Source organism: Podarcis filfolensis (genome assembly GCF_964270895.1).
Source record: "Podarcis filfolensis genome assembly, chromosome: 1".
NCBI lineage: Eukaryota > Metazoa > Chordata > Lepidosauria > Squamata > Lacertidae > Podarcis > Podarcis filfolensis.
This window is the reverse complement of record NC_139604.1, coordinates 106,667,523-106,679,761: the sequence shown is the minus strand read 5'-3', so window position 1 is coordinate 106,679,761 and position 12,239 is coordinate 106,667,523. Positions and strand designations below refer to the sequence as shown.

The 12,239-nt window shown below is 44.5% G+C and overlaps 1 long non-coding RNA gene across 3 annotated transcripts in view; it reads left to right on the top strand.

Annotated features, from left to right (window-relative positions):
• Nucleotides 1-12,239, top strand: part of LOC310766567 — an 89,990-nt gene that overhangs the window by 29,132 nt on the left and 48,619 nt on the right. For all 3 annotated transcript variants that reach the window (XR_014550258.1, XR_014550259.1, XR_014550260.1), the window contains exons 3-4: nucleotides 8,109-8,227; nucleotides 8,372-8,592. This is a non-coding gene — a long non-coding RNA (uncharacterized lncRNA). The remainder of the gene's footprint in view (nucleotides 1-8,108; nucleotides 8,228-8,371; nucleotides 8,593-12,239) is intronic.

The following is a 12,239-nucleotide window of genomic DNA, read 5'->3' as shown; positions in this document are numbered from 1 at the left end:
TTTGTTGAATTCTGGTGTGCTGTGCAGGCTCAAGAGCTTTGTCCACCAAAAGATGGCCATCCTACTCTTACTGTACATTTCATCATACTGCTCCGAATGTTCCCACAAATCTTTGCTGTAGGGTTGCCAACTGACCACAAAACAGCTGCCCAGCTGGCTCATGAGTTCTTCTACATTACCTTGCTATGCAGAAAGGAGCAGGTGGACCCTCTCACAGCATGGAGATAAATACAATCACTAATTGTTGCAGATCAATCTATTGTTAGCTGTAAGGGCAGAGTCAAACAGTGGCAACTCTACATTGTTGTACATGCTGTTATAAAAATGAATGTGGTGGAGAAATAGACTCTTGCTGCCCTGATCCTCCATCTATAGCCACACTGCCTGCCAATTTGCTACCTTTCCTTTCTTTTTGCTCTTGGCTGTGTGGCCAATACATTGATCTGAGTTGTTTGGGGGTTTTTTTCCACTGGCACTGGGAGTGCCAGATACAGAGAGGTGCTAGTACCCGAAAACTCCAGAGATGGTCCAATAAATGCAGGTGCCAGTGGTTGAAAATCCAAATCAAACCATCTGTGATGCTAAAAACATTTTAAACAGCATTATGATCAACCAATTCTTTTGGCAGTTTGCTGCCCTTTATCAGTACAGTATCTCAAAAACTGCTGCCAGAAGGAAGCTGTCCCACCCTGCCTAATTATAGGGCCGGACCGGCCAAGTCAGCCCATCAGTTTAAGCTAACTGAGGACAGCCAATGTGGTGTCAGAATATCAGGCTAGGACCAAAGAGACTAAATTTTAAAAATGATAATATTCTTCACTCGATAATTAAGGTCACAGAGTGACCTTGGGAGAGCCACTATCTCTTAACCTGACCTACCTCACAGGATTGTTGTGAGGACAAATTGCGGCAGTGGAAGAAATCCTATACTTGTTGATCTATGCTGCCCTGATTCCTTGAAGGAAGGACAGAATGAAAATATAATTTATTTTTATTTTTTCATAAAAAAGAAACCTTGAGTAATACTGAACATCTTTTTGAAGTGGTGTGATTTTTAACTAGCGACTGTGTTGACATGCTCATATAAGCAGGGTGTACTAGTCCAACCCTCTGCAAAAGTGTACAGGCTGTCTCACTTTCAGCTCCAAACTTTTGGCACCAAATTTATTTTCACTTCTAGAAAATGCCATGCAGTTTGGCAGCTGGCATCGTCATGATTACCTTCCTTCTGGAAGGGGAAGACTTTTCCAGAAACATTTTTCAAAGCCAACATCTGCACATGAGGAGGTGCATTTTTGCCCTGTTTACCAGCCCAGGGTCTTTTGCCGCTTTACTTTGCTTGCAGATGCTGGAAACCTTCAAAGAGCTTAGCTTTAATTATTGCTGACTCACCTGGCCAGGTGTGATTCATTAGCCTGAGGCCCATTTCTTTCATTCTGACCTTCCCCATCCCCCCAACCACACCTGCAACCCAAGATTCTTGTCTTCATATGAATGCAAATTTTTCCTAAGTCTGTTATGCTCCCTGCAAAGGTGCATATTTCACCCACCCTGGCTTGGATCTATTTATATATTTCCCAGTGCTTTGTCTATACCAGTCAATTGCGCATAAGTGGGGGGAAGCCTGTACTAAAACAGATTAAAATCCAGAGCATTTCTAAGCCTAAGGGGAGGCTTGTCTAAACAAGAATGTTTTTAGAAGGCATTGAAAATAATACAGGGAAGGTATCTGCTCGATATCAATAGGCAGGGAGTTCCAAAGATGCTGCCACACTAAATGACTGAGTTCTTACCAATGCAGAATGAGTATTATGTGGCGCTTGTAGTAGTGCCAATTCCACTGATCAAAGGGGTCGAATGGGCACATATGAGGTAAGGTGATCTCGTAGGTAGACTGGTCCCAAGTTATTAAGGGCTTTGTATACTAATGGCAAAGGGATGCAGGTGGCGCTGTGCTCTAAACCACAGAGCCTAGGACTTGCCAATCAGAAGGTTGGCAGTTCGAATCCCCGCGACGGGGTGAGCTCCCGTTGCTCGGTCCTTGCTCCTGCCAACCTAGCAGTTCAAAAGCACATCAAAGTGCAAGTAGATAAATAGGTACCGCTCCGGCGGCAAGGTAAACGGCGTTTCCGTGCACTGCTCTGGTTCGCCAGAAGCGGCTTAGTCCTGCTGGCCACATGACCCGGAAGCTGTCTGCGGACAAACGCCGGCTCCCTTGGCCATTAAAGTGAGATGAGCGCCACAACCCCAGAGTCGTCCATGACTGGACTTAACTGTCAGGGGTCCTTTTACCTTTAAACTAATAGCAACATCTTGAACCTGGCCCAGGAGCAGATCGGCAACTAGATTTCAGATCTCTGAGCGCAGGTGTCATGACAAGGTCTCATTCCTGTCAGGAATCATGCTGCAGCGTTCTAATTTTTAATATTCCTTGGAGGGCTTACTGACTTCTTTCACAACCAGTATATAACAAGTACACCAATTTTCCTTCATCCAATGTTAGAGGGTACATACTGATAACACACATATCAGCAATACAGGAAAATATAATGATTTCCAACCAAATTGTTTACTTCATTCATTCAATTGTGCAAGAGTTCTAGGGTTATCATCTTGGAGGTTTTTTGTTGTTGTTTTTTTAAAAAAGGCCCAAAGGTGCACAATTTAACAATAAATAGGTTCTGGGCATTCAAAATCCAGCCAGGCCAGCCAGAAACCAGTTGGGGGGAATCCAGTCTGACTGGAAGCCAGGATTGTGCTGTGAGGCTCTGGATGACCAGGAAATGAACCCAAAAGGCAGCCATGGAATTAAGCACCAAGCATGAATATAATTCCTTGAGCTGAAAGATTGTGATCTGTTCTCCTTCCCTTTGTGCTGTCCTGCCATGCTGCTAAAGAGGTAAAGGGTAGGCATGGGGGAGAAAGGGGATTCAGTTCAAATTTAAAGGCAAACCTACCTAATTTGCACCTTCCGAATCAACATGAGAACCGCAAAAACGCAACCATTCTCTGAAGTTCACACTTAGCCAAATGTTGTGGTGTGTTTCTCCAGTCAAGCAACATGTATAAAAATGCATATGCTGGGTGGCAGTGTCCATAAAGAGGCATATATTACTGAAAATAGCTTGCACCATGCACAGTTGCTTTGCAAAAATGTGCATTTTGGGAAGACCTGCACATAAGCAGGTGTAGATTGGCAGAAACTTCAGTTGAAATGTTGATGGATTTTCATGAGACTTAAATAAATAAATCAGAACGATATGGAAATGTGAACTATGGATTAGAAAAATGAGTAACTGAAACTGAGAAGCTGACTTCAGTACTACATGAATCCCAGAGGCAACAGGAGATGCCTAAGCTTCACTAGGGTGCTTACCCCAAGAGCAGACAACTGCCCCTTTAACTGATCTCCTCTAAGGATGCGCGGGTGGCGCTGTGGTCTAAACCACTGAGCCTAGAGCTTGCCAATTGGGAGGTTGGCGGTTCGAATCCCCGCGACGGGGTGAGCTCCCGTTGCTTGGTCCCAGCTCCTGCCAACTTAGCAGTTTGAAAGCACGTCAAAGTGCAAGTAGATAAATAGGTGCCACTCTGGCAGGAAGGTAAACGGCATTTCCATGTGCTGCTCTGGTTTTGTCAGATGCGGCTTAGTCATGCTGGCCACATGATCTGGAAAAACTGTCTGCGGACAAACGTCTGCTCCCTTGGCCAGTAAAGCAAGCTGAGCACTGCAATCCCAGAGTTGTTCGCGACTGGACTTAACTGTCAGGGGTCCTTTACCTTTACAAGGATGCGATGCCTACCTAGGACACACACTTGAAATATTTCAGCCCTCAGTAGGAATTGTTTGTGTGTGAAGATAAGAGCATAAGATCCCTGCTGGATCAGACCAAAGGCCTAACTAGTCCAGCACCTTGTTTTCCACAGTGGCTAACCAGATACCTGTGAGAAGCCCACACAGGCAGTAGCCCTCTTCTTCTGCCCTTCCTCAGGAACTGGCATGCTGCCTCTGGCCTTAGAGGGAAGGCCAGTCCAATATATTTTGCTCCCTGTGACTACAGACAAGATGGCACCCCATCCATAGTCCACATACAGAAGCCAAGTGGGCTGCCAGTCGAATCTTTCTTAAACACTGTTGATGAGATAGAAAGTAACTTGATTGTATTTGTTTTAAATTGATGTTAACTCTTCAGAAATAAATAAATTGTTGTGTCCTTGGGCCAGTCACAGCCCAACCTCCCTCACAGGATTGTTGTGAGGAACAGAGCCAAGTATTCTACATTGAGCTCCTTGGAGGAAAGGCAGGATATAAAATAAAAATAAATAATGACAGGTTACAAATAATCTTCACAACATCATCTTCCACTACCCCTGAAGGCAGTAGGCTAGTTTAGCGAGTCCAGGTCAGCTCTGTTCTCAAGGAAAGGGGAATGCCCTGGCCCTTAGGAGGAACAGGCCGGAGGCTGTCACCAGTGCCTCCAGCATCTACCACCTGAGGTGGCTGATTTACTTTGCCTAATGGTAGGGCTGGCACTGTTTGGAGAACAGTATGTCAGAAAATGTAGGAACAGGATGGACCTGTTCTTAATTCTTTTGTTAGATGGAACAGATTCCCTCATTTAAATAGGCGAAGTAATCTCATTTATTGAACTAACTTCTATCAACACAGGGGCATGCAGTAGCTGAAGCTCTGCATAACTCTTCATCAAGCTGATTAAGAGTTCAGTGTAAGCTAGTATATTTCTACTGCAACCACAGATTGGTGCAACAGAAGGATTTATCTTAACCTATTTTACATCTCGTTCTCTGCTACCAGCAGAACATAGACTATTGATTAAACAAGACCTTTCAAAACGAATTTTCCTTTAGGTTAACCTGCATGGAGAATCTCAGGGATATGTTTTATTTAGTGCACATGAAACATCCACTGTTTGCAGGCAGGCACAGTTGTGTATGATAAATGCCTCCCACTCCATACAATTCTTAACGCTGCTGTGAAATTAAGACAAATTCTCTTCCTTGTTTGTTACCCTCTCTAGTGGAAACAGACAGGTATTTATTGGGAGATGGGGAGGAGAGGAATATTTCTTATAGGTTAGCAAGTTAGCATGCCAGGGAATTTTCCTATGTGGAACACCATCTGGCTCTATGATGGGCAAAAGTGTCATTCCTCATAACCTGGAAGGGGTGGTTTGAAAATTCTGTGCCCGCTTAGAACAAATGGAGAGAGAGAGAGAGAGAGAGAGAGAGAGAGAGAGAGAGAGAGAGAGAGAGAGGGAACACATTCTGAAAGAGAAGCCTGAGCAGCCTGGGCTTGGGCACAAAAGGGTTACAGGCTGTTCTGCTGCATTCTCTGGAGGCAGGCAAAACCAAGTGTGAGACAGTGAGGTCAGCATTACCTTCCACTGCCTAGGGCCCCTTGCCTGACAATGCCGACATTCCAGCACATTCCAGCCTTCCACAATAAGAGCCTTCATTGCTCGTATTTCCTGACCCCTCTAGATTAAAGCATGTGAAGTTTGAGATATATATATTGCTCGGCACCACAAACACACATAATACGTTGCACCAGAAATAGACGGATGGGAAACTGTCTGCAGCTGTTGCTGCATAACACTCATTATCTGTGCCAAGCTCATCAGCAGAGGGAAGCATGTGGGGTGAGGGGAGAGAGGAGATGGCCGCAGGATGTGCAGCCCAGGAGTCCCGGGATGCACAGCCGGTAGGAGAACTGCCATATTGCACGGCACCCGTTTTCCTGATCCTGAAAGCCGCCTGAAAAGCGAAGGGAAGGGAGAGATAATAGAGGAAGCGCGAGGTGTAAATACCACCCCTATTAGAGATATTGCATGTTATCTATCTGTTCAAAGAGGTAACCTTTTAGTTCAGCTATGGGACTCACTCACACAGGAGACAGTGATGGCTGTAAGGAGGGCTATGCAAGTTCATACAGAAAGCTATCAATGGCTACAAACCACGATAGCTATGCTGGGCCTCCCTGGCGAAAGGCAGTTAATGCTTCTGAGTACCAGTTGATGGAAACCTCAGGAAAGGAAGACTCATCTTGTGCTCAGATCCAGCTTGCCTGTTTCCTGCAGGTATTTGGTTGGCCAGTGTGAGAACAGGATGCTGGACTAGATGGGCCATTGGCCCAATCGATCAGGCTCTTCTTTGGTTCTTCGTAATGTCTTTAAATTAAATCAAAAAAATATTTTTTTCCTTCCAGTAGCACCTTAAAGACCAACTAAGTTAGTTCTTGGTATGAGCTTTCGTGTGCATGCACACTTCTTCAGATACACAGTGTGCATGCACACGAAAGCTCATACCAAGAACTAACTTAGTTGGTCTTTAAGGTGCTACTGGAAGGAAAAAAATATTTTTTTGTTTTGACTATGGCAGACCAACACGGCTACCTATCTGTAATTTAAATTAAATGTTTTTAAAAAGAATATATCTATGTAAATGCTGCTCTTATAAATTTGGCTCACTTCCTCACTAAAACAGGAGTGGGAAAGTGGATCCAGAGGTGGCCAACCGTTTGTGCACCCACCTATCAATCGATGTCATATGATGTCAGGGGATTTAAATGTCAAGGAAGAACTGGAAGCCCTCTCTAACAGGCTGTGTACACACCACAAAGCACATCTGAAGCACATTCTTTCCCTCAGAGCATTCTGGACACTGTCGTTTGCCCCTCACAAAGTTACAGTTTCCAGCAACCCTTCACAAACTACAGTGCCCAGAATTCTTTGGAGGGAGAAAATTGAAGGCTCTGAATATGCCTTCAAAGGTATGAGGGGTATACAGTCTCGGATAATTCAAACCATGGTCCCAAAGGGAGAGTCGTCCTTTGCAGTTCAGTCCAGGGCTACAAAGACAATGAATGTTATTACGCCCATATTAAAGACTGAGGTTGGGTGGACTGAAATGTGCAAAACAACAACAACAACTTGCTTAAATCTTCCAAGAAAGTTCATTGCAGCACAGGATTTAAACTCGGGTATTTATATTATTATTTAATAAGTTCAAGTTTAGTATGCCCTGCCTTTAGCTGGTATGTATTATGATTTTTCTTCTGTTCACCTGCCTTTGTGGTTTTATAGTAATTTGAAAACTAATAAAAATAAAGTAAACAAAAATCTCTTGGGCTTACCCCCAGGTAATTTTTTTATATGACTGTCATCTCTATCTCTTAGCCAGGATTAGATACAGTCGAGGAGGATAGGTCTATCAGCTACTATAAGCCATGATGGCTAAAAATAGAATAACTATATTCACAGGCAGTAAACCTTTGACATTCACTTCTCCGCGACAAACAACAGAGAAGAGCTCTCTCCATCATGCCCTGCTTATAAGGCTCTGACCGACTGTTGCTGGAAAGACTTTTGCTTTACTATATGCACCTTTGTCTGCACCATTCTTATACCCTCAGATTAAGAGAAGGAAACAGACAGAACCCATCAGTGCGCCCTAGATAGCATTTGTTTGTTTCAAAAGCCTGGGCTTTATAATTCTGGTGGCAAGCTGTTGTTTGGGGCTGTTGAATCGCAGATATGACACATGTTATAAATAGGCCATCTCTGCATATTGCCTCCTCAAGGTGTAGACTGAAATGTTGATGTTGAGTTTCTTCAGGGAGAAGGTATCAGATGGGTGAGGTTCAGGGAAATTTTTGTTGTGGTCCTCTCATCTCACTCAGGGACATAAAGGTGAGGACCAATAGGCAGGAGCAGCATCCTCTGGGCCCTAGAACAGACTGGATAGGCTTCAGATTTGTGGGGTCTACTTGGATTTTCCCCCACAAAGAACCATGAGGTATACCAACCAGGGCCAGGTGTAAAACAGTGGCTCAGCAAGACTGACATATGCTAAACATGAAGGATCAGGCTGTTTCTTGGCTCAGCCCAGGCTCACAAGTCCTTTCACACAAAAGTCCTGCCCTGATTTCTCCCCAAGCATTCCTTTTTCAGCAACCTAATTTAGGAGGGGAAAGCTTATTGGTTGTTGCTTATATTAGACAATTAGGAGCCACAGACCCTTGCCAATCTATTTCAAATCATCCAAATATCTATTGACAGATACTGAACTACCTTCTGCTCACTGTCCAACAGTGAGGACCAATAGGTCTGGCCAGTTTCTTTGTGCCCTAGAATCACGTCCCAGAATCCTTTAACAGTTGACCTGAAGGAAGGTACAGCCAGGAAGTCAACAGATTAAAGCTTCCTTGAAGGTAGGAATTTGAAAACCACTGCTACCATAGGAGATGCTTAAAAAAAATAACAACAAAATATGACTTATGGCCATACAGTTGGGCTTTTCCCCACAATGTGCTCTTCATACATTCTTCTTTCTCTCTCTCCCCTTCTCTTTTCAGCTTGTGTTGTTGAAGGCTTTGATCTCCTGAATTCCTGTGGGCAGCTCTGGCTTGAGCAGTCTACCCTTCATATGGCCCCTGACCAAAAGATCTCAAAGCTTGGAAAGCAACAGAGAGGGGGAAGGCCAGGCAGAACAAAAATAACCTTCCTGTAAAAACAGCTGTGTCTCCCTCCTGCCCACCCCAAGGCACACAAGGGGCCATGTGAACAAGTTTAGAAGGTAAAACTCTAATCGGGTGCTGGGAGGAGTGAGGCCAAAAGTTTAATGTAGGATAAAAATGCAAACCCCTTAAATCTCTTAGTGTTAGGCTTTAACCTTGCCTTGACTCTGCAGAGATAGCACTAAGGAAGGATGAGCTTGTATTAGAAACAGAATTCTCTCCCTCCCTCCCTCCAGCCCTTCTAAGCTGCCTAGCACCATTACTACAACTTACCAATGTAGAGTCAATCTTCCATATTGATTTCTCAGTCTGTTAAGGGTTGGGCACTTGTTTCCCCCACTACTCCATTAATGTAAGTGTAACTGGAGCACTGGTGTGGCGCTAGAATGATCTGAGCATGCATGCTTTCTTTACGGTGGATTTAATGTGGGCACTTGGTCGCAGGTAATTCTATGTTAAATCGGATTTACGACTGCACTATATCCTATGCTGCTTTTCAGCTGCTGCCTCTCAAGGAAAGGCCTGAGCTGGCATAGCACAGCAGTGGAAGTACCATCCGGTGCCATCTAGCTACCTTATGCTTGCCAAGGGGATGCCCTTTGTTTCCTCCTTCGTGCAGAAAATCCTGGGTGTTTCAAAGCAACGCAAGTGATCCAGGACCGCTTCATTGGCTATTTAAACACCACGCAGACTGTTGTCAACAGCCCTATTTTTGTGTCTGGGGAGCCAGCAGAGCAGCCTCTACTTCTGTGCTTGGTTTCTGATAATAAGGAAGAATAAAAATAGAATTTGAGGGTCCTGAGATCCCATCTGTTGTATGAATCATTAATTAAGACCCAGCGTGGTGTAATGGTTAAAAATGTTAAGAGCAGGATTGGAAAGAGCCAGGTTCAAATCTTCCACAAGTCAGGAAGCTCCTCCTGTGGCACAAGGTTTGGAGGGTAGAAGGCCCGGAGAGGCATGTAAATGGTCCGAAACAGCTTGAAGAAAAGGGCAGGAGAAAAATGCAGTCAACAGTAATAACCAATCAATATACAAATCCAGCCTCCGTGCTTTTAATAAATTGACATGGCTTCCTAGGAGCTTTCTGTTGCTATTTTCTACTGTTTTAAATAGAGTTTAAAAGAATACTCCAAATGCATACATACACATATGTGTACACACACCACTCTGTATGTCACCCAGCATCTATTTATACATATTATTGCGATAAAAGGATTAATGATCACTGTTGGTTCTTTCGGCATGTCTGATGGATTTCCAGTCTCTTAAAAAATCAACAATGGATACTTTGCTCCCCATGTCTCACCCACATTCCTCCTGTAAGTTTCCCCAAGTACAGCTAAATCCCACACTTCAACACAGGGGACCATTATCAGGCATTTAGGAAGATCCTGCTGAAGGCCTAAGAGACAGCCTTTTCCGATGGTGGTCCCTCTTTAAGGAATGCTCTCCCAAAACAGAGTCACCTGATATCTACAATAACAGTGACAGGCAAAGGCTTTCCTTTCCCCCCAGGCATTTGATTGTTAATTTTCTCTGCTGTTTGGAGGTTACTACTGCTGGTTAACTTATAGTGGCAATCATGCTGATATTGTTAGAGGGTGGTAGGCATTTTCTTATTATCTTGAGAAGTGGTGTATGACCCCGTTTTAGTGCTTTGTTGTTTACTGCGCTTTTGAAAAAAGGTTTTTTTTCCATTTTACTGTAAGTAGCCTTGAGACAACAATAACATAACAAAGCTTTGTTCTGAATTCATATACTGTATTCCGTTAACCACATCCTTTCTGTGTTTGCACACTGCTTGGACCCCCGCCCCCCAAATATATATATATCAAAGGAGTGCACATTGCTATCCCTTAATTTTGCTTCTTGTTCCAGCAACTGGAATATTTTGTTGCAGAAAACTGATTTTGGGTGTAAGCTGCTCATTTTAACAGCTGAAAATTTCCCCAGACTGGAATAAATTAAGTCATGCCCATCTTTCTAACACACTGAATTTTCTATAATTAAGGGAACATAAACCCTCATTGTTTTCCTGTCATACAACCCCCAAACAACACATTGGATGATGATATTATTATTATTATTATTATCCTGGATTAAAACTAACTCGGTTTTGATAATTTCATCCAAAATGCGGCCAGAATGTGAGCTTTCCTTTACAAGGCGAAAGAAGGTGACATCCTGAGAGAGATTGTAACATTGCAACATTAACAGAATGTTAATTCTCCAGGATTGGGCGAGAATTGATTTGGAATCGAAAGTGTAGGAAACGAGCCTCGGTTTTCTCGTTGCCGTCTTCTTAAATGCAAATATCCCCTCACGGTTATCGGGGGGGGGGGGAGGCATATTATGGGCGACTTGAGGATGCATTAATTGGGCAAGAGCCACGTTTCCTCCCTAATAAACAAAGGTGTCGGGCCAAAGAAGAGCAACTGCGGCGGGGCGGGCGCTCCCGTGCTAGGCAGAGGCCGCGGCTGCTAGGCAGATGGATTGACTCGGGTGGCGAGAAAACGGTATTTAGAGGTGCCTGAAACCACTTGGCAAGTTCCAGGGGCTCGAGTCATCCTAAAGGGGCGGTGTTTTGTGTGTGTGCTTGAAACAAGCAATCCCAAAGGAACGCCCCCCCCCAACCTGTATTTATTAAATCTTTCAGACAAAAGTAGCTCACAAGCAGCGTATTGTGTTTGGGGGAAATGAATTATGGGACAACAGCTGAGCAGACTAAAGAAGCAGCCGCCGCCATTCTGGCTTTGAGTAGCGGCGAGAGCGCCTGTCAAGGAAAACCTGGGCGCGAGGAGGAGGAGCAGCCATCGCGCCTTTTTCCCGGCGTATGAAATAGGCAGCCGAGTGCGGCAGATGAGGAAGAGAGATGCCGTGCAGAAATCCGCCCTCCTGCCCACATGCATTAAGCGGGAATCCGGTGGGGGGTGGGGGGGAATGCAGTAAATGGGAAATTAGTCCCTGGCACAAAACTCTCCCAAGCCAGAGGGGAGCCCGGATGGCTGCCAAAGAGTGAGAAAGAAAGAGTCCGGATATCGGGTTGCCTCAGGTCCCTCCTGCACACATGCATTTAAGCGTCTCTTGATGGTGCAGCCATCCTGATCTGCTCGCCCAAAGCTGACGTGGAGATGATAGGCGGCCTTCGCTGAGCATTCCTTGGGATTTCTTGTCTCTTTATGCAAGGCCGTTATGCATCATAAGAGCCTGCTTGCTGCATTCGCCGCCCTTTGCTTGGAGGTGGGGTGGGGTGTTATTTTATCAATCTTCCTGCCAGTCGTTCGTTCGCAATGCATTTCCCCCTCGCTTTGCAAAAAATAAAAAAGTGCTTATCAGAATCACAGAATTGTAGAGTTGGAAGGGCACCCTGACTGAGGACCATCTAGTTCAACACCCTGAAATGATGCTAAAAAAGGGGATATGTCAGTTGCACTAGGGCAACAGAGACCTTTAATCTGCTTTAACCTCGCAAACCTAAAATTCTGCTTCAATCCCTCCTGCGATATGGTGACAGTCTGGGGCAGGCCCATATTTAGGTTTGATGAGGCCCTAAGCTACTGAAGGTAATGGGGCCCTTTATATGTCCAGCTGTCCTTTGTCAACAACAAATTGTCATTGATTTTTGTGTTGAATATATGTGATACGTGATATGAATATGGTGATATTTTAGGGAGCAGGCTAGCAGGCAGGGCCCATTACTTAC